We start from the raw sequence: 22,150 nt of genomic DNA on the forward strand, positions 1-22,150 counted from the left end.
ACCACGCCAGAAGACTATAGCAACTCGTCCACGCCAGGAGACTATGGCAGCTCGTCCACGCCAGGAGACTATGGCAACTCGTCCACGCCAGGAGACTATGGCAGCTCGTCCACGCCAGGAGACTATGGCCACTCGTCCACGCCAGGAGACTATAGCAACTCGTCCACGCCAGGAGACTATGGCCACTCATCCACGCCAGAAAACTATCACAGCTCGTCCATGCCAGGAGACTAAAGCAACTCGTCCACGCCAGGAGTCTATAGCAACTCGTCCACGCCAGGAGACTATAGCAACTCGTCCACGCCAGGAGACTATGGCAGCTCGTCCACGCCAGGAGACTATGGCAACTCGTCCACGCCAGGAGACTATGGCAGCTCGTCCACGCCAGGAGACTATGGCAACTCGTCCACGCCAGGAGACTATCACAGCTCGTCCACGCCAGAAGTCTATAGCAGCTTGTCCACGCCAGGAGACTATGGCAGCTCGTCCACGCCAGGAGACTATGGCAGCTCGTCCACGCCAGGAGACTATGGCAACTTGTCCACGCCAGGAGACTATGGCAGCTCGTCCACGCCAGGAGACTATAGCAGCTCGTCCACGCCAGAAGACTATAGCAACTCGTCCACGCCAGGAGACTATGGCAGCTTGTCCACGCCAGGAGACTATAGCAGCTCGTCCATGCCAGGAGACTATAGCAACTCGTCCACACCAGGAGACTATGGCAGTTCGTCCACGCCAGGAGACTATAGCAGCTCGTCCATGCCAGAAGACTATAGCAACTCGTCCACGCCAGGAGACTATAGCAGCTCGTCCACACCAGGAGACTATGGCAGCTCGTCCACGCCAGGAGACTATGGCAGCTCGTCCACACCAGGAGACTATGGCAGCTCGTCCACGCCAGGAGACTATGGCAGCTCGTCCACGCCAGGAGACTATGGCAGCTTGTCCACGCCAGGAGACTATGGCAGCTCGTCCACGCCAGGAGACTATGGTAGCTCGTCCACACCAGGAGACTATGGCAGCTCGTCCACGCCAGGAGACTATGGCAGCTCGTCCACGCCAGGAGACTATGGCAGCTTGTCCACGCCAGGAGACTATGGCAGCTCGTCCACGCCAGGAGACTATGGCAGCTTGTCCACGCCAGGAGACTATGGCAGCTCGTCCACGCCAGGAGACTATGGTAGCTCGTCCACACCAGGAGACTATGGCAGCTCGTCCACACCAGGAGACTATGGCAGCTCGTGACAATGGTAACCTACAAGTATGACAAGTGCCAATGCAACATTATCAATGTTGTTCATTATTGTCTCTGCAAGATATATATCAAGACATGTTTGATAGAAACTAAACCCTAAACCCCATTTTGTGTTCTAAACACAAAATGGTTCATTTACATTGAATTGCAGAGTTGTGAGGGTTTTATTCGAATTCTTGCCACAGAGAACAATTATAGTGCCCATAATTTTGCTTACTTATTCACTTCTTATCTGGTGAAGTAGCTAGCGTTTTTAGACAGGGTCTCTGTACTCGCTTTATTGTAACAAGCAAAGTGGTTTACACTATTTGTCCCAATAATACAAGACAAATGGGAATGATCCAGAAACTAGATTGCAGCAGAACAATGCAGAGGGGGCATTATTTGGATGAGAGGTGGTCCCATGCTCTCTGTCTCTCTCCTGTTTATCATCACTTCCAAACGAGGCTACCTGTGGAGAGCAGAGCAGACAGAGAATCTGCATCCCAAATGGAACTCTATTCCCTACATAGTGCACTACTTTTGACCACGGGCCCGAGTCAAAAGTAGTGCACTATAAAGGGAATAGGGTGCCATGTGGGACACAGCCAGAGAGACCGTCTCTCCCTTGGAGACACACGCCAAGCTCCTGTATATTATGTTTTGCGCATGCTTTACATTTTTTCACAGTAACCTAAGTTACTCAAACAGTTACTCAGTCCAAGACCCACTGATGCCTAGGCAGGATACTCTAAACACAACTGTTGCTATGATACCAGTTTAGTCGCTCTGTCCTTTCTTTTGTCTCTCTGTAAGAAAAGAGAGAAGGTGCAAAGAAAATGAAACAGAGGTGTCACGTGGCATTCCTGAAGATTTTCTACTTTCTTTCTGTTTGGAAGTCTCTGTCTCTCTTTCTCTTCCTCCCAGTCACTTCTTTCTTTCTTTTTTTATTTCGGGGAGACAGGTAAATTATCCTGACTCCGTCTCCTACTCATAGCTTACATTACAACGTGCAGTTCAGTGAAGATTTGGAATGAGCAAAGTACACAGACAATGAGCAACGCTAGATTTTCCTATAAAATGTGCTCTGCATGCATAAGTTCAGAAGCAGCGGTTGTTCTTCAGACCTGGAGGTTCCAGGGAAGCATCCAGACTTTGCCAGGAGGAGTGAGAGATGTTTTTCCGCTAACAGCACCTAACCCCTCTGTCTGTCCGCATCAGTCAATATGCAGAGTCAGACAGAAAAGTAGAGATTTGTGTACGTGATGTCATTTATTTACCATAACCATAGCTCCTACAGATATACAGTGCATTCTGAAAGTATTCAGACCCCTTCCCCTTTTCCACATTTTGTTACGTTACAACCTTATTCTAAAATGGATTAAATAAAAAATGTTCCTCATCAATCTACACACAATAAGGGCCTCCCGGGTGGCGCAGTGGTCTAGGGCACTGCATCGCAGTGCTAGCTGCGCCACCAGAGTCTCTGGGTTCGCGCCCAGACTCTGTCGCAGCCGGCCGCGACCGGGAGGTCCGTGGGGCGACGCACAATTGGCCTAGCGTCGTCCGGGTTAGGGAGGGTTTGGCCGGTAGGGATATCCTTGTCTCATCGCGCTCCAGCGACTCCTGTGGCGGGCCGGGCGCAGTGCGCGCTAACCAAGGGGGCCAGGTGCACGGTTTTTCCTCCGACACATTGGTGCGGCTGGCTTCCGGGTTGGAGGCGCGCTGTGTTAAGATCAGTGCGGCTTGGTTGGGTTGTGCTTCGGAGGACGCATGGCTTTCGACCTTCGTCTCTCCCGAGCCCGTACGGGAGTTGTAGCAATGAGACAAGATAGTAATTACTAGCGATTGGATACCACGAAAATTGGGGAGAAAAGGGGATAAAATTATTATTTCTTTTAATAAAAAATAAAAAAATCTACACACAATACCCCATAATGACAAAGCAAAAACAGGTTTTTAGAAATGTATTTAAAATACAAAACAGAAATACCTTATTTACATAAGTATTCAAACCCTTTGCTGTGAGACTCAAAACTGAGCTTGTTTCTACAACTTCATTGGAGTTCACCTGTGATAAATTCAATTGATTGGACATGATTTGGAAAGGCACACACCTGTCTATATAAGGTCCCACAGTTGACAGTTCATGTCAGAGCAAAAACAATGCCATGAGGTCGAAGGAATTGTCTTTAGAGCCCCGAACCAGGATTGTGTCAAGGCACAGATCTGGGGAAGGGAACCGAAACATTTCTGCAGCATTGAAGGTCCCCAAGAACACAGTGGCATCCATCATTCTTTAAAGGAATAAGTTTAGAACCTCCAAGACTCTTCTTAGAGTTGGCTATTTTTCAGCGTCAGGGACTGGCAGACTAGTCAGGATTGAAGGAAAGATGAACGGAGCAAAGTACAAAGAGATCCTTGATGAAAACCTGCTTCAGAGCGCTCAGAACCTCAGACTGGGGTGAAGCTTCCCCTTCCAACAGGACAACGAACCTAAGCACGCAGGCAAGACAACGCAGGAGAGGCTTCGGGACAAGTACCTGAATGTTCTTGAGTGGCCCAGCCAGAGCCCGGACTTGAACCCGATCGAACATCTCTGGAGAGACCTGAAAATAGCTATGCAGCAACGCTCCCCATCCAACCTGAGAGCTTGAGAGGATCTGCAGAGAAGAATGGGAGAAACTCCCCAAATACAGCTTGTGCCAAGCATGTAGCGTAATACCCAAGATGACTCAAGGCTGTAATCGCTGCCAAAGGTGCTTCAACAAAGTACTGAGTCAGTTTTTTATTTTGAATACATTTGCAAAAATGTCTAAACTGTTTTTTTCTTTGTCAATATGGGGTATTGTGTGTAGATTGATGAGGATTTTTAAAAGAAAATCGATTTTAGAATAAGGCTGTAACGTAACAAAATGAGGAAAAAGTCAAGGGGTCTGAATACTTTCCGAATGCACTGTAGATACCTTGTTTAAGTTACATAGTCTCGAAAACCTGACCCCAGGCAACACAGTGACTAGGGTCGGGTTTCAATGATGGACTATTTGGCATAGAGGAGCTACATCACTACCTACGTCACCACCTTATTTGCTTGAATAAAATACAAAGGGCTAGTTTGCTAGTTTGCATCAACTACCTTAACTAAAACCACTGCAAAGGTTTTGAATTGTGACGTTGTGGAATGTCTGCCTTGTGATTTGTTGGGAGAGTCCCTGGAACTGGTTTACGAAACTATAGGGTCTGGCTTACAAAACTATAGGTTACACCTATGTACTAACTGCAAGTTCATTATCATTAATTATTTTATTTTGCTTCTGCAAAGTTTTCTGTGGCTTTAGTAGGGGAAAGTACTGGTAATTGCACGTGGTCACACATACCTGCAATGTAGCTCCAAATTCTACAACAAAATTTCCCTTCCCTGCCATGATTAATTCAAACTGTCCTATCTGTCATATCTTAATTTAGATAATCTGTCTTACTTCTGCCATTCTGTGGACGATTTTTATTTATTTATGAGCAGAAAGTAATATTAGGGTAACTTTCTATAATTTTATTCTCAATTTACACAGCTGTCAAGTGCATTTATAGCTTTGTACATTCACACACGGCCGGCTTGTTATGCTCCAACCATGCCTCTTTCCTTCCCACATCCACTTCTCTCCGGTCTCCTCATACCTATTTGTAGTCTGTGATTGTCACTACTATGTACTAAACAGAGGAAGGACACAAAGCAATCTCTAGATCATTCCCATGTGTATTATAAGAATTAAAACAGTACAACAAACCAAGCCATCCATCCCTTCACCTAGCTTCTCTACACCATGGTTCTGGGTTTAACTATGCCACTACTATCCACTATCTTACTACCCAAGTTGTGTAAGGACACGAAGTCAATGATATTAATGAAGCAAAACAAGGTAATTTGTCCCCAGCTCTCTTACCCCAGGTTGAGACAAGGCTCCTCCTGTCCTGGGTCATAACGACACAGAGAGTGTCTTTCAGAACATTCCCATAATTATCCTCTATCTCATCTGTCTGACGTGGATCTGTCAGTGATATTGATTGTTTGTCCTGATGCCCACCTCCTTGGGGAGTGGAGGGGGATGTTTGGATCACCCTAGACTGGAGTTGGAAAGGTTGGCTTGAGGAGCCCATGGGAGAGCTAGTGGCCCATACTGACTGGAGCCATTGGTGAGATTGGTATCGTGTTAATGGGAGCCTCCAAGACACATGCAGACAAACTGATGAGGTAGATCAGTTTGTGTGCATATGCGGTGGTACGTTTCTGTAAGCTAAGTACTCAGACAGTAGTGCGAGTTCAAGTGCGTCGTACACGTACACGAGCCCCTAACAAACTGTTTTGAGGATAGCCGTTTTAGCGACCCCTGGTAGAGTTTTCTGTCTGTTCTTGTTAGGTCGGATTTTGCATGCTCAAAGTGGGCAAGCCTCTGCCTCTGCACACATGCCTACAGTTATTCATCATTCGTGCCACCGTCAGAGAGAGAGAAACCACCATTTACCTACCTATAGGCTGATATAGTCTACATATTTATTTAGTTTGTCATTCTATAATTTTCATCGAATTTTTGTGGTAATTAAATATAATTTATTTAGAATTCATCAGAATACATTTTACAGAAATATTTTTACCAGCTCTGTGTATTCTCTTGTAAAATGTGAGGGAGCACCGCTCCCCTGCGCTACGGCAGCAGTACATCCCTGGTCCCTGGGCAAGAAAAGGTTGAAGACCCCTGGTATAGCCAGTTATCCAAACTTGTAGTAATCATGGCCAAATACTAATTGGGCACGCAGAGCATGTGCCCAGGGGCCCTGACTTCCAGGCGGGCACCGTTAGATTTTGTTAGTCACTCTCACTCACATATCATTAACATGGCAAAATGTGTAGAACTGCAGAAAATGTCCCTCCCCGCCCCATGGAAAAATGTAAAGAACTGCAGAAAATGTGCTTTAAAAGCACAAAAATGTCTCTCTCCCCATGGCAAAATGAGTAGAATTGCATGAAATTTGTTATAAAATGTATAAAATGTCTATCTGCCCTATGGCAAAATGTGTAGAACTGCAGAAAACTTGCTTTTAAACTGAAACATCTTCTCTACGCCCAATGGCAAAATGTGTAGAATTGCATGAAATTAACTTTAAAACGTACTTATTTTTCCACCATAATGTGACTTGCTTCAGGAAAGTAGGCGTATGTTGCGCGTCACTAATTCACAGGAGAGCCATTTGAACGTAAACTTTTTTTAAATCAAAATGTATTTTTTGTCAGAAATGCCTTCTGAACTTTGAGCTTTCATGTGCCTTAATAGCAAACTTGTGTGCCATCTGTAAATGCGGATAAAATTGTTAAATTACGAGCCTAGTTGGTTTAGCCACAGAAAAATCCAGCAACCTTCCTGCTAGCCATGATTGGCTGAGATAATGAGTGGGCTGGACATGCCGAGAGATGAGTTCGGATTGGTCTGTCATGTTGCACACTTCTGTCGAAACATGAGCTGGTCAGTATGTGTAGGTAATCCTTTCTAACACGGCTTTTTTGATAGCTATCACGTAGTAGAACTGCATAAGTGTTGCTCTCCACTTTCTCGAGGGTCGAGTTTTGAAATCAGTGGAATTAGAGTATGATAGCTAAGGAGATGGATAAAATTCTGGTGAATATGCAGACAGAGTCGAAAAGAGAACACACAGAAGGCTGTTGCATAAAACACCTGTCTCTGGAGTACATCTTTAAACTAAGGCAACCATGGCATCCGTGACAGAGAGGGAGAAGCAGCCATTCATGTATATGGGTAAGAGAGTCTAGCTAGCTACATTTTCAGATATTACAGTTTGTAATTTTGTCAGAAAGTCATTTTCATTTCAAGTTAAAGTGTACTGTTAGCTAGCTAGCTCACTGGCTCCCTTGCTAATGTTATGTGTATGATCTGAGTAGTAATGTTATTTGTATCTCAGATCCATTTGCATTGCTAGTTATAGCCTAATGTTAGCTAGCTAACATTGAACCTGGTTGGTTAGCTACTTGCAGATTCATGCAGGGTAGTAATGTTATGAGTTGGGATTATGGTTCATTGTTTACCTAGCTAGCTACATGTCTAACCAAAAGACTCCACTATGCAAGTAACCATTTAAATAGAATGTTCATGATCTCACTGTGACAACTGTCGATAGATGCAGCTGGTAAATTTGCTCTGACTGTCTACTCCGATTTCAGAGCACTCTCATCTTAGTGTGCCAGAGCGCAGAATAACTGACACATTTACAAACGCTCTAAACCGGTTGAATATGGCCGGTGTCAGTACACGTTGGCAAAAAAAAACGTAATTAAATTGTTGCCAGCAGCACAGTTGTAGTCACCAACGCTCTGGATGACATAAAAACAGCCTAGCCAGCTTTGCTAGTGTGGGTACAATGGTCAGAGTTAGCTGTTCTCTATTTTGTGTCTGGAAGCAGCTAGCAAGCTAGCCAATGTTAGCCAGTTAGCTTGGGTGCTTGACTGCTGTTAGCTCAGAACGCTCGGATCAACCCTACTCCTCGGCCAGAGCGTCCAGTGTGCGCTCTGAACGCTCTGAATTTACAAACTCTGATTTTACGAATGCCCAGAGCACACTCTGGCACTCCAGATTAAATTCACGATCACAACCAAATCTCGCTTAGGGCCCTGTCATGATCGTTTGAAGCATACTCGGACCAACGTGCAGCGTGATCTACTCCTTTCCACAACCTCTCTCCGGTATCTCTCATTACCTTCTTCTATCGACTCCCACACAGGCTCTGGCTCACTCCCAGGTTCCGCCGACCACCCCATGTGCCCCCCCCCAAAAAAATTGGGCTGTCTTTTGGGCTTTCCTTGTGGCCGCGAACCCCGGCATCGTCGCTGTCCTCCCTTCTCTCCTGTCGTCTGTTTCCACGGCAGGCTTTCGTGTCTTGCCAAGACTTCCTCCCAAGTCCAGGATATTCTCTCCTCGATCTCCTCCAAAGACCAGGATGCCATCTCCTCCTGGGCACGCTGCTTGGTCCTGTTAAAGTGGGATATTCTGTCACGTTCGCTGGAATAAATATCGGACCAAGGTGCAGCATGATCTGGGTTCCACATCTTTATTTATTTAAAGTAAGTGAACCACATAACAAAACAATAAAGAATAATGAAACGTGACGACAATGGAGTGCTGACACAACTACACATAAACAATATCCCACAAACCACAGGTGGAAAAAAGGCTACCTAAATATGATCCCCAATTAGAGACAACAATTACCAGCTGCCTCTAATTGGGAATCATACAAAATCACCAACATAGAAAAACTAAACTAGAACCCCACATAGAAATAATAAACTAGACTAACCCCCAGTCACACCCTGACCTACTCCACCATAGCAAATAAAGGCTCTCTATGGTCAGGACATGACTGGCCCCCAAAAGGTTAGAGACGGCCCTGACAATGGAGTTGTTATTTTGCATGGATTTCACTCAACCGTGAGTCTACAGGCACCAGCCGGTTACCTCATTCGACAGCGCCACTAAGCTGTGTCGTTATGAAAAACATGTCAAGCATCTTCACTGGCCTGATTATGACTAGACAGGGAATAGAACTAATGGCACTAATATGGCTAAATCTCCCCATCATTATGTCTCCCCTGACTGATAAGAGCGATTGGGGGGCTGGGAATAGGAAGAGGGGCTGAGTACAGAGACTGGGACTGAGCCTGGGGTATGGGCCTGGTATTAGGGGGCTGGTAGTAAGGGTTGGGGGCGCTGGGAAAAAGGAGAGGGACTTTCTGTCTGGCATCCCATATTATGTCAAATAGTATCTATTTTGGGCCAATTTTCTATGATCTTTTTGGTAAAAATGACTTACAGAATCCCTGAGCAGTTACAAGAAAGAGGGCAAAAGTTTGTGAAAGTTAACTGAGCTAGCTGAGAGGTTGCCACTACACCGCTCCACAAAGTTCACTGTCAACAATCCAAATAGAGTTCTCATTCTCCGGTTGGTGATGGAATGTGGAGTGGGCTTGATGCGGCTTTGTACAGCCTTCATGCCATCTCCCTCACCTCCCAAATCTCCCCACAACCCGCCATCACTCACTCCTCTCCTTGTTATCGTGTTAATAAACTGCAAACCGCATACCTGGCAACACCCTGCCTCGTGAAAATTTGTGAGCGCCATCCCTCGGTTTGGTTTTGGGCCGGGAGGAAAGGCAATCCTGTGCTAGTTGATGACGGGGCTTCCGCCCAGCCAGGCGCTCCCTCTATCGGGCCGGGAGGAGGGATGGAGAGGAAGGTATAAAGGGATGGAAGAGCTGGGCCGAGAGTACAACAACAGGGTTGTGTTCACTCGGCATGAAATGGAGGAACAGGGAGGTACTATCTAAACTTGGCCAATAAAAAAACACTTGTTTTCCGTTGCATAACATTTTGATACTTTTGTCCAAACGAATACCACTCTTTTTCACTCTAGTCCAGAGGGTGGAATGAACCAGCAATAGTATTTCAGTCCTTAAAATCAAAGCTGTCATGATTGTATATATATATATATAATAATGACAGCTTTGATATATATATATATATATATATATATATATATATATATATATATACAGTGGGGAGAACAAGTATTTGATACACTGCCGATTTTGCAGGTTTTCCTACTTACAAAGCATGTAGAGGTCTGTAATTATTATCATAGGTACACTTCAACTATGAGAGACGGAATCTAAAACAAAAATCCAGAAAATCACATTGTATGATTTTTAAGTAATTAATTTGCATTTTATTGCATGACATAAGTATTTGATACATCAGAAAAGCAGAACTTAATATTTGGTACAGAAACCTTTGTTTGCAATTACAGAGATCATACGTTTCCTGTAGTTCTTGACTAGGTTTGCACACACTGCAGCAGGGATTTTGGCCCACTCCTCCCTACAGATCTTCTCCAGATCCTTCAGGTTTCGGGGCTGTCGCTGGGCAATACGGACTTTCAGCTCCCTCCAAAGATTTTCTATTGGGTTCAGGTCTGGAGACTGGCTAGGCCACTCCAGGACCTTGAGATGCTTCTTACGGAGCCACTCCTTAGTTGCCATGGCTGTGTGCTTCGTGTCGTTGTCATGCTGGAAGACCCAGCCACGACCCATCTTCAATGCTCTTACTGAGGGAAGGAGGTTGTTGGCCAAGATCTCGCGATACATGGCCCCATCCATCCTCCCCTCAATACGGTGCAGTCGTCCTGTCCCCTTTGCAGAAAAGCATCCCCAAAGAATGATGTTTCCACCTCCATGCTTCACGGTTGGGATGGTGTTCTTGGGGTTGTACTCATACTTCTTCTTCCTCCAAACACGGCGAGTGGAGTTAGACCAAAAAGCTCTATTTTTGTCTCATCAGACCACATGACCTTCTCCCATTCCTCCTCTGGATCATCCAGATGGTCATTGGCAAACTTCAGACAGGCCTGGACATGCACTGGCTTAAGCAGGGGGACCTTGCGTGCGCTGCAGGATTTTAATCCATGACGGCGTAGTGTGTTACTAATGGTTTTCTTTGAGACTGTGGTCCCAGCTCTCTTCAGGTCATTGACCAGGTCCTGCCGTGTAGTTCTGGGCTGATCCCTCACCTTCCTCATGATCATTGATGCCCCACGAGGTGAAATCTTGCATGGAGCCCCAGACCGAGGGTGATTGACCGTCATCTTGAACTTCTTCCATTTTCTAATAATTGCGCCAACAGTTGTTTCCTTCTCACCAAGCTGCTTGCCTATTGTCCTGTAGCCCATCCCAGCCTTGTGCAGGTCTACAATTTTATCCCTGATGTCCTTACACAGCTCTCTGGTCTTGGCCATTGTGGAGAGGTTGGAATCTGTTTGATTGTGTGTGGACAGGTGTCTTTTATACAGGTAACGAGTTCAAACAGGTGCAGTTAATACAGGTAATGAGTGGAGAACAGGAGGGCTTCTTAAAGAAAAACTAACAGGTCTGTGAGAGCCGGAATTCTTACTGGTTGGTAGGTGATCAAATACTTATGTCATGCAATAAAATGCAAATTAATTATTTAAAAATCATACAATGTGATTTTCTGGATTTTTGTTTTAGATTCCGTCTCTCACAGTTGAAGTGTACCTATGATAAAAATTACAGACCTCTACATGCTTTGTAAGTAGGAAAACCTGCAAAATCGGCAGTGTATCAAATACTTGTTCTCCCCACTGTATATATATAACCTGAGTATATTCTAGCCCCATAAATGCCCTAGCTGCTCTACCATTCATTTGTACACATGTCAGATCCCATACATAAGGTCTCTGTTTCAGAGACGGCTGTAATCTTCAGAAGCTTTTAGTTGAAATCCTGCTGACAGTGTTATTTGAAATACCCTTGTGATTATTCTGTTTGGGGAGGTTTACATATCTTAGCAAGGCTGGCTAAGACATGGGCTCTAGTGCGATAGGGTGTGGGATGAGTCCTGGAGGTAAATGAAAAAGATATGTGCAGTGTATGCTCACACTGCATACAGTCTTTAATTTAATCCTTGTGAATCTTGTTGAAATACATTTTGTGGCAGAAAGCACACACATTTACCATTCACCTCCTCCTACACTCCAATCCACAACAGGATGATTACACATTTATGTATTTATATGAAAAAGACTGCCTAGATCGCTTGGCAGGCTGATAAAATCATTTCTAAAAATCCAATATTTGTGGACATAACTCTCCTGGGTTGAGACAGGTTTACAGTCTCGTGCTGGCAGAATGAATTCCTGAAATAAACTTTCCAGACCCCAGGAGTGAAAACAACTCCCTTTTTTTTGTGAGCGCGGAGTGAGAGACTGGCCTTGGCCCGATATTCATCAGTAGGGATAACCTTTGACCCCGGGAATCATATGACGCTGAGTGCTGGAGATCCTCGTGCAGCCAGACAGTCTGACTGGCTGAGGTGAGCGGGCGGTATCTCTCCCTAACACTTTCTCTCTCTCTGTTTCTCCCAGGCCCTCTTTCTTTCTTTCTCTCTCTCTCTCTCTCTCTCTCTCTCTCTCTCTCTCTCTCTCTCTCTCTCTCTCTCTCTCTCTCTCTCTCTCTCTCTCTCTCTCTCTCTCTCTCTCTCTCTCTAACTCTCTCTCCCTCTCCCTCTTTCTCTCTTTCTCTGTTTCTCTCTTTCCCTCTTCCTCTCCCTCTCTCTCTCAATTCAATTCACTATACTTTATTGACATAGAAACACTTACATTGTCAAATGAAACATACACTGAGTATACCAACATTAGGAACACCTCCTAATATTGAGTTGCACCCCCCCCCCCCCTACAAAGTGTTGAAAGCGTTCCACAGGGTTGCTGACACATGTTGACTCCAATGATTCCCACAGTTGTGTCGAGCTGGCTGGATGTCCTTTGGGTGGTGGACCATTCTTGATACATACAGGAAGCTGTTGAGTGTGAAAACCCCAGCAGCATTGCAGTTCTTGACACATACCCCATTCCTAGGCACTTAAATCTTTTGTCTTGCCCATTCACCCTCTGAATGGCACATATACCCAGTACAATTGTCTCAAGTATTATAAATCCTTCTTTAACCTGTCTCCTCCCATATATCTACACTGATTGAAGTGTATTTAACAAGGGATCATAGCTTTCACCTGGATTAACCTGGTCAGTCTGTCATGGAAAGAGCAGGTGTTCTTAATGTTTTGTATAGTCAGTGTATAACAATAATGCGGAAAGACAGGAACATACATATTAGACTGCAAGCATAATAGAGATAGTGGTAGCCATATGAACAAAAGTTGCAACAAATAATAATAAAGTATAGGCCAATATGACTATACTCTACTTTTCACAGTCTGTCCCTCAGGTTGTGGCAGGAGGCTGCCAAAACACAGCATTTTGTTGTTTCAGTAAGTATGTATAGTATTAGTTTGATCTTCATCATTTAGGTTTTCAAATTCTTCATATTGTTTTATTATTTGGGGGAAGAAGTTATTTCTTATGTCAGAATATTTGTCACAATTTGACAGAAAATGCAGTTCTGTCTTTATATCTTTCTGGGGGCAGAATGAGCACAGCCTGTCCTCTCTGGGCTCACTGAGTCTGTACAAAAAAAGAGTTCATGTTTTCCTCCGTTTCCTATCAGTCACAGTAGTCAGCTAGTCTACCACCATGTGATGTCTGTTTAGCGCCAATTAGCATTGAGTTTCCTTAGATTCTTTTGTAGTGTCTTTCCAATAGGTGCTATATTTTTATTTTTGCTATGTGATTATTTGATTGGGACAGATTTTCTGAGTGCTGTCATGAGGCTTTGTTGGGTTGGTAGTGGTTAGTGAATTGAGCCTCAGTACTAGCTGGCTGAGGGGACTCTTCTCTATGGCCACCTCTTGGTTTTTGAGGGCCTTGTAGTGGTCGGAGCGGGGGATTGGATATTAATCAGACCAGGGAATTGGCCTAATTCTGCTCTGCATGCGTTGTTTACATATTTTTTCTGTACTCTGAGGATGCTTTTACAGAATTCCGCATACAGGGTTTCAATTGGGTGTTTGTCCCATTTGGCAAATTCTTGTTTTGTAAGCTGACTGCACACTTCCCTGCCATATAGTGTAATTGGTTATATATATTATTGATTTGAATATTTTTTTATTGTTAATTGTTATGTCTAATTTGATAGATATTTTAATGGCATAGCTTCCTTGCTTTGTCTTTCAGTTCATTCATGGCCAGGTTGAAGTTGACTGTGGAGCAGATTTCTTGTCCCAAATATATGTAAGTGTGTGTACAGTGCATTCGGGAAAGTATTCAGACCCCTTGACTTTTTCTACATTTTATTACGTTACAGTCTTATTCTAAAAATGATTAAATAGTTCCCCCCCCTCATCAATCTACACACAATAACCCATCATGACAAAGCACAAACATGGTTTTAGAAAATGTAGCATATAAAAAATAGTGGAAATGACATTAACATAAGTATTCATACCCTTTACTCAGTACTTTGTTGAAGCACTTTTGACAGTGATTATAGCATTGAGTCTTCTTGGGTATGATGCTACAAGCTTGGCACAGCTGTATTGGGGAGAGTTCTCCCATTCTTCTCTGCAGATCCTCTCAAGCTCTGTCAGGTTGGATGGGGAGTGTCTCTGTACAGCTATTTTCTCTCCAGAAATGTTCGATCGGGTTCATGTTTGGGCTCTGACTGGGCCACTGAAGGACATTCAGAGACTTGCCCCGAAGCCAGTCCTGCATTGTCTTGGCTGTGTGCTTAGGGTCATTGTCCTGTTGGAAGGTGAACCTTTGCCCCAGTCTGAGGTCCTGAGTGCTCTGGAGCAGGTTTTCATCAAGAATGTCTCTGTACTTTGCTCCATTCATCTTTCCCTCAATCCTGACTAGTCTCCCAGTCCCTGACGCTGAAAAACCTCCCAACAGCATGATGCTGCCACCACCATGCTTCACCGTAGGGATGGTGCCAGGTTTCCTCCAGACTTGACGCTTGGCATTCAGGCCAATGGTTTCATCAGACCAGAGGATTTCTTTCTCATAGTCTTTAGGTGCCTTTTGGCAAACTCCAAGCGGGCTGTCATGTGCCTTTTACTGAGGAGTGTCTTCCGTCTGGTCACTCTACCATAAAGGCCTGATTGGCTGATTGGTGGAGTGCTGCAGAGATGGTTGTCCTTCTGGAATTTTAGAAAAAGCTGTTGCGCAGCAACTCACTGCCTTTCTGAAGACAAACAATGTATACGAAATGCTTCAGTCTGGTTTTAGACCCCATCATAGCACTGAGACTGCACTTGTGAAGGTGGTAAATGACCTTTTAATGGCGTCAGACCGAGGCTCTGCATCTGTCCACGTGCTACTAGACCTTAGTGCTGCCTTTGACACCATCGATCACCATATTCTTTTGGAGAGACTGGAAACCCAAATTGGTCTACACGGACAAGTTCTGGCCTGGTTTAGATCTTACCTGTCGGAAAGATATCAGTTTGTCTCTGTGAATGGTCTGTCCTCTGACAAATCAACTGTACATTTCGGTGTTCCTCAAGGTTCCGTTTTAGGACCACTATTGTTTTCACTATATATTTTACCTCTTGGGGATGTTATTCGAAAACATAATGTTAACTTTCACTGCTATGCGGATGACACACAGCTGTACATTTCAATGAAACATGGTGAAGCCCCAAAATTGCCCTCGCTAGAAGCCTGTGTTTCAGACATAAGGAAGTGGATGGCTGACAACTTTCTACTTTTAAACTCGGACAAAACAGAGATGCTTGTTCTAGGTCCCAAGAAACAAAGAGATCTTCTGTTAAATCTGACAATTCATCTTGATGGTTGTAAAGTCGTCTCAAATAAAACTGTGAAGGACCTCGGCGTTACTCTTGACCCTGATCTCTCTTTTGACGAACACATCAAGACTGTTTCAAGGACAGCTTTTTTCCATCTACGTAACATTGCAAAAATCAGAAATTTTCTGTCCAAAAATGATGCAGAAAAATTAATCCATGCATTTGTTACTTCTAGGTTAGACTACTGCAATGCTCTACTTTCCGGCTACCCGGATAAAGCACTAAATAAACTTCAGTTAGTGCTAAATACGGCTGCTAGAATCCTGACTAGAACCAAGAAATTTGATCACATTACTCCAGTGCTAGCTTCCCTACACTGGCTTCCTGTTAAGGCAAGGGCTGATTTCAAGGTTTTACTGTTAACCTATAAAGCGTTACATGGGCTTGCTCCTACCTATCTTTCCGAGTTGGTCCTGCCGTACATACCAATACGTACGCTACGGTCACAAGACGCAGGCCTCCTAATTGTCCCTAGAATTTCTAAGCAAACAGCGGGAGGCAGGGCTTTCTCCTATAGATCTCCATTTTTATGGAACAGTCTGCCTACCCATGTGAGAGACGCAGACTCGGTCTCAACCTTTAAGTCTTTACTGAAGACTTATCTCTTCAGTAGGTCATATGGTTGAGTGTAGTCTGGCCCAGGAGTGTGAAGGTGAACGGAAAGGCTCTGGAGCAACGAACCGCCCTTGCTGTCTCTGCCAGGCCGGTTCCCCTCTCTCCACTGGGATTCTCTGCCTCTAACCCTGTTACAGGGGCTGAGTCACTGGCTTGCTGGTGCTCTTTCATGCCGTCCCTAGGAGGGGTGCGTCACTTGAGTGGGTTGAGTTACTGACGTGATCTTCCTGTCTGGGTTGGCGCCCCCCCTTGGTTTGTGCTGTGGTGGAGACCTTTGTGGGTTATACTCGGCCTTGTCTCCGGATTGTAATGTTGGTGGTTGAGGATTTCCCTCTAGTGGTGCGGGGGCTGTGCTTTGGCAAAGTGGGTGGGGTTATATCCTTCCTGTTTGGCCCTGTCCGGGGGTTTCTTCAGATGGGGCCACAGTGTCTCCTGACCGCTCCTGTCTCAGCCTCCAGTATTTATGCTGCAGTAGTTTATGTGTCGGGGGGCTAGGGTCAGTTGGTTACCTGGAGTACTTCTCCTGTCTTATCCAGTGTCCTGTGTGAATTTAAGTATGCTCTCTCTAATTCTTTCGTTCTCTCTTTCTCTCTGAGAACCTGAGCCCTAGGACCATATGTCAGGACTACCGGGCATGATGACACCTTGCTGTCCCCAGTCCGCCTGGCCTTGCTGCTATTCCAGTTTCAACTGTTCTGCCTGCGGTTACGGAACCCCTACCTGTCCCAGACCTGCTGTTTTCAACTCTTAATGATCGGCTATGAAAAGCCAACTGAGATTTATTCCTGATTATTATTTGACCATGCTTGTCATTTATGAACATTTTGAAAATCTTGGCGCTCTCTAATTTTCTCCTTCTCTCTTTCTTTCTCTCGGAGGACCTGAGCCCTAGGACCATACGTCGGGACTACCGGCCGTGGTGACTCCTTGCTGTCCCCAGTCCGCCTGGCCTTGCTGCTATTCCAGTTTCAACTGTTCTGCCTGCGGTTATGGAACCCCTACCTGTCCCAGACCTGCTGTTTTCAACTCTTAATGATCGGCTATGAAAAGCCAACTGAGATTTATTCGTAATTATTCTTTGACCATGCTTGTCATTTATGAACATTTTGAAAATCTTGGCTCTCTCTAATTTTCTCCTTCTCTCTTTCTTTCTCTCGGAGGACCTGGGCCCTAGGACCATGCGTCGGGACTGCCGCCCGTGGTGACTCCTTGCTGTCTCCAGTCCGCCTGGCCTTGCTGCTATTCCAGTTTCAGCTGTTCTGCCTGCGGTTATGGAACCGCCACCTGTCCCAGACCTGTTGTTTTTCAACTCTTGATGATCGGCTATGAAAAGCCAACTGAAAATTATTCATGATTATTATTTGACCATGCTTGTCACTTATGAACATTTTTGAACATCTTGGCATAGTTCTGTTATAATCTCCACCCGGCACAGCCAGAAGAGGACTGGCCACCCCTCATAGCCTGGTTCCTCTCTAGGTTTCTTCCTAGGTTTTGGCCTTTCTAGGGAGTTTTTCCTAGCCACCGTGCTTCTACACCTGCATTACTAGCTGTTTGGGGTTTTAGGCTGGGTGTCTGTACAGCACTTCGAGATATTAGCTGATGTACGAAGGGCTATATAAAATAAAATTGAATTGAATTGAATTCTCCCATCTCCACAAAGGAACTCTGGAGCTCTGTCAGAGTGACCATTGGGTTCTTGGTCACCTCCCTGACCAAGGCCCTTCTCCCCCAATTGCTCAGTTTGGCCAGCTGAAGGAAGAGTCCTGGTGGTTCCAAACTTCTTCCATTTAAGAATGATGAGGGCCACTGTGTTCTTGGGGACCTTCAATGCTGCAGAAATGTTCTGGTACCCTTCCCCAGATTTGTGCCTCTACACAATCCTGTCTTGGAGGTCTACCTATAATTCCTTTGACCTCATGGCTTGGTTTTTGCTCTGACATGACTGTCAACTGTGGGACCTTATATAGACAAGTGTGTGCCTTTCCAAATCATGTCCAATCAATTGAATTGACCACAGGTGGACTCCAATCACGTTGTAGAAACATCTCAAGGATGATCGATTGGAAACAGGATGCGCCTGAACTTTTTTACAAACATTTCTACAAACCTGTTTTAGATTTGTCATTATGGGGTAGTGTGTGTAGATTGATGAGAGAAAAAAATATTTCATTCAATCTTAGAATAAGGCTGTAACGTAACAAAATGTGTTAAAAGATACGGGCTCTGAATACTTTCCGAAGTCACTGTATCTGTTCAGTGGAGCTCAGTAAAATATATCGGTTTTCCCTGACATCGGAATCTTTTCTGGAATATCATACATTTTGTCCTTTTGAGATTACTGACAGGGCACAGGCCTGACAGAACTGTTGCAGATGATCTAATTGTTGCTGTAGCCCCTCTTTTGTGGGGGACAGCAGCACCAGGTCATCTGCATACAGGAGCCATTTTATTTCTGTGTCATTAAGTGTGAGACCGGGGGATGTTGATGGTGCTAGTGTTTTTGCCAATTCATTAATTTGCGAAAGTATTCACCCCCCTTGGCATTTTTCCTATTTTGTTGCCTTACAACCTGGAATTAAAATTTATTTTGGGGGGGTCTGTATCATTTGATTTAAAAAACATGCCTACCACTTTGAAGATGCAAAATATTTTTGATTGTGAAACAAACAAGAAATAAGACAAAAAAACAGAAAACTTGAGAGTGCATAACTATCCACCCCACCCAAAGTCAATACTTTGTAGAGCCACCTTTTGCAGCATTTACAGCTGCAAGTCTCTTGGGGTATGTCTCTATAAGCTTGGCACATCTAGCCACTGGGATTTTTTTCCCATTCTTCAAGGCAAAACTGCTCCAGCTCCTTCAAGATGGTTGGGTTCCGCTGGTGTACAGCAATCTTTAAGTCATAGCACATATTCTCAATTGGATTGAGGTCTGGGCTTTGACTAGGCCATTCCAAGACATTTAAATGTTTCCCCTTAAACCATTTGAGTGTTGCTTTAACAGTATGCTTAGGGTCATTGTCCTGCTGGAAGGTAAACCTACTTCCCAGTCTCAAACCTCTGGAAGACTGAAACAGGTTTCCCTCAAGAATTTCCCTGTATTTAGCGCCATTCATCATTCCTTCAATTCTGACCAGTTTCCCAGTCCCTGCTGATGAAAAACATCCCCACAGCATGATGCTGCCACCACCATGCTTTACTGTGGGGATGGTGTTATCGAGGTGATGAGAGGTGTAGGTTTTGCGCCAGACATAGCGTTTTCCTTCAATTTTAGTCTCATGACCAGAGTGCCTTCTTCCATATGTTTGGGGAGTCTCCCACATGCCTTTTGGTGAACACCAAACATGTTTGATTATTTTCTTCTGGCCACTCTCCTGTAAAGCCCAGCTCTGTGGAGTGTACAGCTGAAAGTGGTCCTATGGACAGATACTCCAATTTCCGCTGTGGAGCTTTGCAGCTCCTTTAGGGTTATCTTTGGTCTCTTTGTTGCCTCTGTGATTAATTCCCCTCTTGCCTGGTCTGTGAGTTTTGGTGGGCGGCACCTCTCTTGGCAGGTTTGTTGTGGTGCCATAATCTTTCATTTTTTAAAATAATGGATTTAATGGTGCTCCGTGGGATGTTCAAAGTTTGATATATTTTTTTATTACCCAACACTGATCTGTAATCTTCACAATTTTGTCCCTGACCTGTTTGGAGAGCTCCTTGGTCTTCATAGTGCCACTTGCTTGGTGGTGTTGCAGACTCTGAGGCCTTACAGAACAGGTGTATATATTGAGATCAAGTGACACTTAGATTGCACAAAGGTGGACTTTATTTAACTAATTATGTGACTTCTGAAGGTAATTGGTTGCACCAGATCTTATTTAGGGGCTTCATAGCAAAGGGGGTGAATACATATGCACACACCCCTTTTCCCTTTTTAAATTTATTTCAAATTTTTTTAAACAAGTAATTTTTTTCATTTCACTTCACCAATTTGGACTATTTTGTGTAGGTCCATTACATGAAATCCAAATAAAAATCAATTTAAATTACAGGTTGTAATGAAACAAAATAGGAAAAACGCCAAGGGGGTGAATACTTTTGCAAGGCACTGTATGTATTAAATAGACTTGAGCTCAAGTTGTTTCCCTGTTTCACTCCACACCCTTGGGAAAAGTAAATGTTTATGTTATTTCCAATTTTGACTGCACATTCCTTATTTGAGTACATTGATTTGATGACATCATATTTTTTCCCACCCACATCAATTTAAATTAATTTCAGAAAAATGCCTTCATGCCGAATTGAATCAAAGGCTTTTTGGAAATCCACAAAGCAGGAGAAAAATGTTTTCATTCACAATTATCAATTAGGGTGTGAAGTGTATAAATGTGGCCTGATGTTCCAGAATTTGGTAGGAATCCAATTTGACTTTTGGTCAGGACATTACATTCATTGAGAAATTGCAGTAATCTGCTGTTCAATATTTTCCCTATTTTCCCTAATATTTTCCCACACAAATGCCACGGTAGTTGTTTGTGTCAAATTTGTCTCCATTTTCATTTTATTTTGTTATTAGTCATTGGTTCCAGATGTCAGGGAAATAGCCTACACTCAAATCTTTGTTAAATTGTTTGAGCATAGCACTACTAAATTTGTGGTCTGTGTATTTTAACATTTCGTTCACTATTCCGTCTGTACCACAGGCCTTTCTGGGTTGCAGTGCCTGTATTTTTTACAATAGTTATTTTTCTGTTATTGGAGAATCCAAAGGGTTCTGGTTGTCTTTATTAATGGCTGATTCAAGAATGCAGTTTTTCATATATTTATTTTTGTTCCGAATTTATTTGAATATTTCTATATAGCTTTTTAAAGTGAGTGTTCCATAGGTCACCATTTTGGATGACCAATTATTCTCGGTATGGTTTGTTTGGGGATTTCCAATTTTCCCAGAAGTAGTCTGTTTGTTCTGTGTGTTTGGATTCTGTTAGGGTTGCCCAATACTGAAGGCATAGATCCTGGTTGCCTTGTTCTCTATGTTTTTGGTTGGATAGATTCCAAAATGTTTTTCTTATAGATATGCATTCATAATCAAACCATTTTTCATTGTTTTAAAGTGTCTTTTTTAAATTGCATAAGGATGCCAATTTCTATAAAAAGGTTGTTGAATTTTTTCACAACCTTCCTTATTGTGATGATATACTGTATGTGGACCAGAAAGTTGCCTAGGAGGGATTGAATTTTGTAATTGCCAATAGTTTACTCATAGTTTTCTATGCTATTCTTAGTCCATCTATAGGACTGATTGGTATTGTGTAACTTACTGGGCTCTTCTCCCTTGTGGTTGGTTTTCTGCCCTTTTTAGATTTGCTGTAATTTTGCTATGGTCTGAATCTGATAGTGGTTTTTATGGGCTAACCATGAATGCTCTGAAAGACACTGGATCTAAATCTGTGACAACATAATCTACAGTACTACTGCCAGGAGATGAGCTGTGTGTATACCTCCCAAAAGAGTCCTTACATTGTATACCGCCCCTGTAGCCTTACATTGACTATGTACAGATCCAGCATTCGACAGAGCTGCAGTAGATAGTTCCCATTTCTGTTCTTCCTGGGGGGATATGAAGGCAGCGGAATGCTAATGTTTGCAGGTATGTGTTTGTCTCCATGTGAACTAATGGTATCTGGTTCTTCTCCAGTACTAGCATTAAAATCACCATAGATCAGAACATTTCTCTGGGTCTGGAAATGATTGATCTCTTCTATACTGAACAAAAATATCAATTCAACATGAAAAGTGTTGGTCCCATGTTTCATGAGCTGAAATAAAACAGGTGTGGTATATCAAGAAGCTGATTAAACAGCATGATCATTACACAGGTGCACCTTGTGCTGGGAACAATAAAAGGCCACGCTAAAATGTGCCATTTTGGCACACTGCACAATGACACGGATGTCTCAAGTTTTGAGGAAGTTTT

General features: G+C 43.8%; 2 long non-coding RNA genes across 2 annotated transcripts; both read left to right on the top strand.

The window, feature by feature from the left end:
• The first annotated feature begins 6,755 nt into the window (after positions 1-6,755).
• Positions 6,756-8,331, top strand: LOC139557623 (uncharacterized). Its single transcript, XR_011671439.1, has 2 exons — positions 6,756-7,041; positions 8,021-8,331. It is a non-coding gene; the product is annotated as an uncharacterized lncRNA (long non-coding RNA).
• Positions 8,332-11,801: 3,470 nt separating this feature from the next.
• LOC139557622 (uncharacterized) lies at positions 11,802-21,901 on the top strand. Its single transcript, XR_011671438.1, has 3 exons — positions 11,802-12,180; positions 13,080-13,134; positions 13,937-21,901. It is a non-coding gene; the product is annotated as an uncharacterized lncRNA (long non-coding RNA).
• The last annotated feature ends 249 nt before the right edge of the window (positions 21,902-22,150 follow it).

The sequence above is a fragment of the Salvelinus alpinus genome, chromosome 28 (assembly GCF_045679555.1).
Source record: "Salvelinus alpinus chromosome 28, SLU_Salpinus.1, whole genome shotgun sequence".
Classification (NCBI taxonomy): Eukaryota; Metazoa; Chordata; class Actinopteri; order Salmoniformes; family Salmonidae; genus Salvelinus; species Salvelinus alpinus.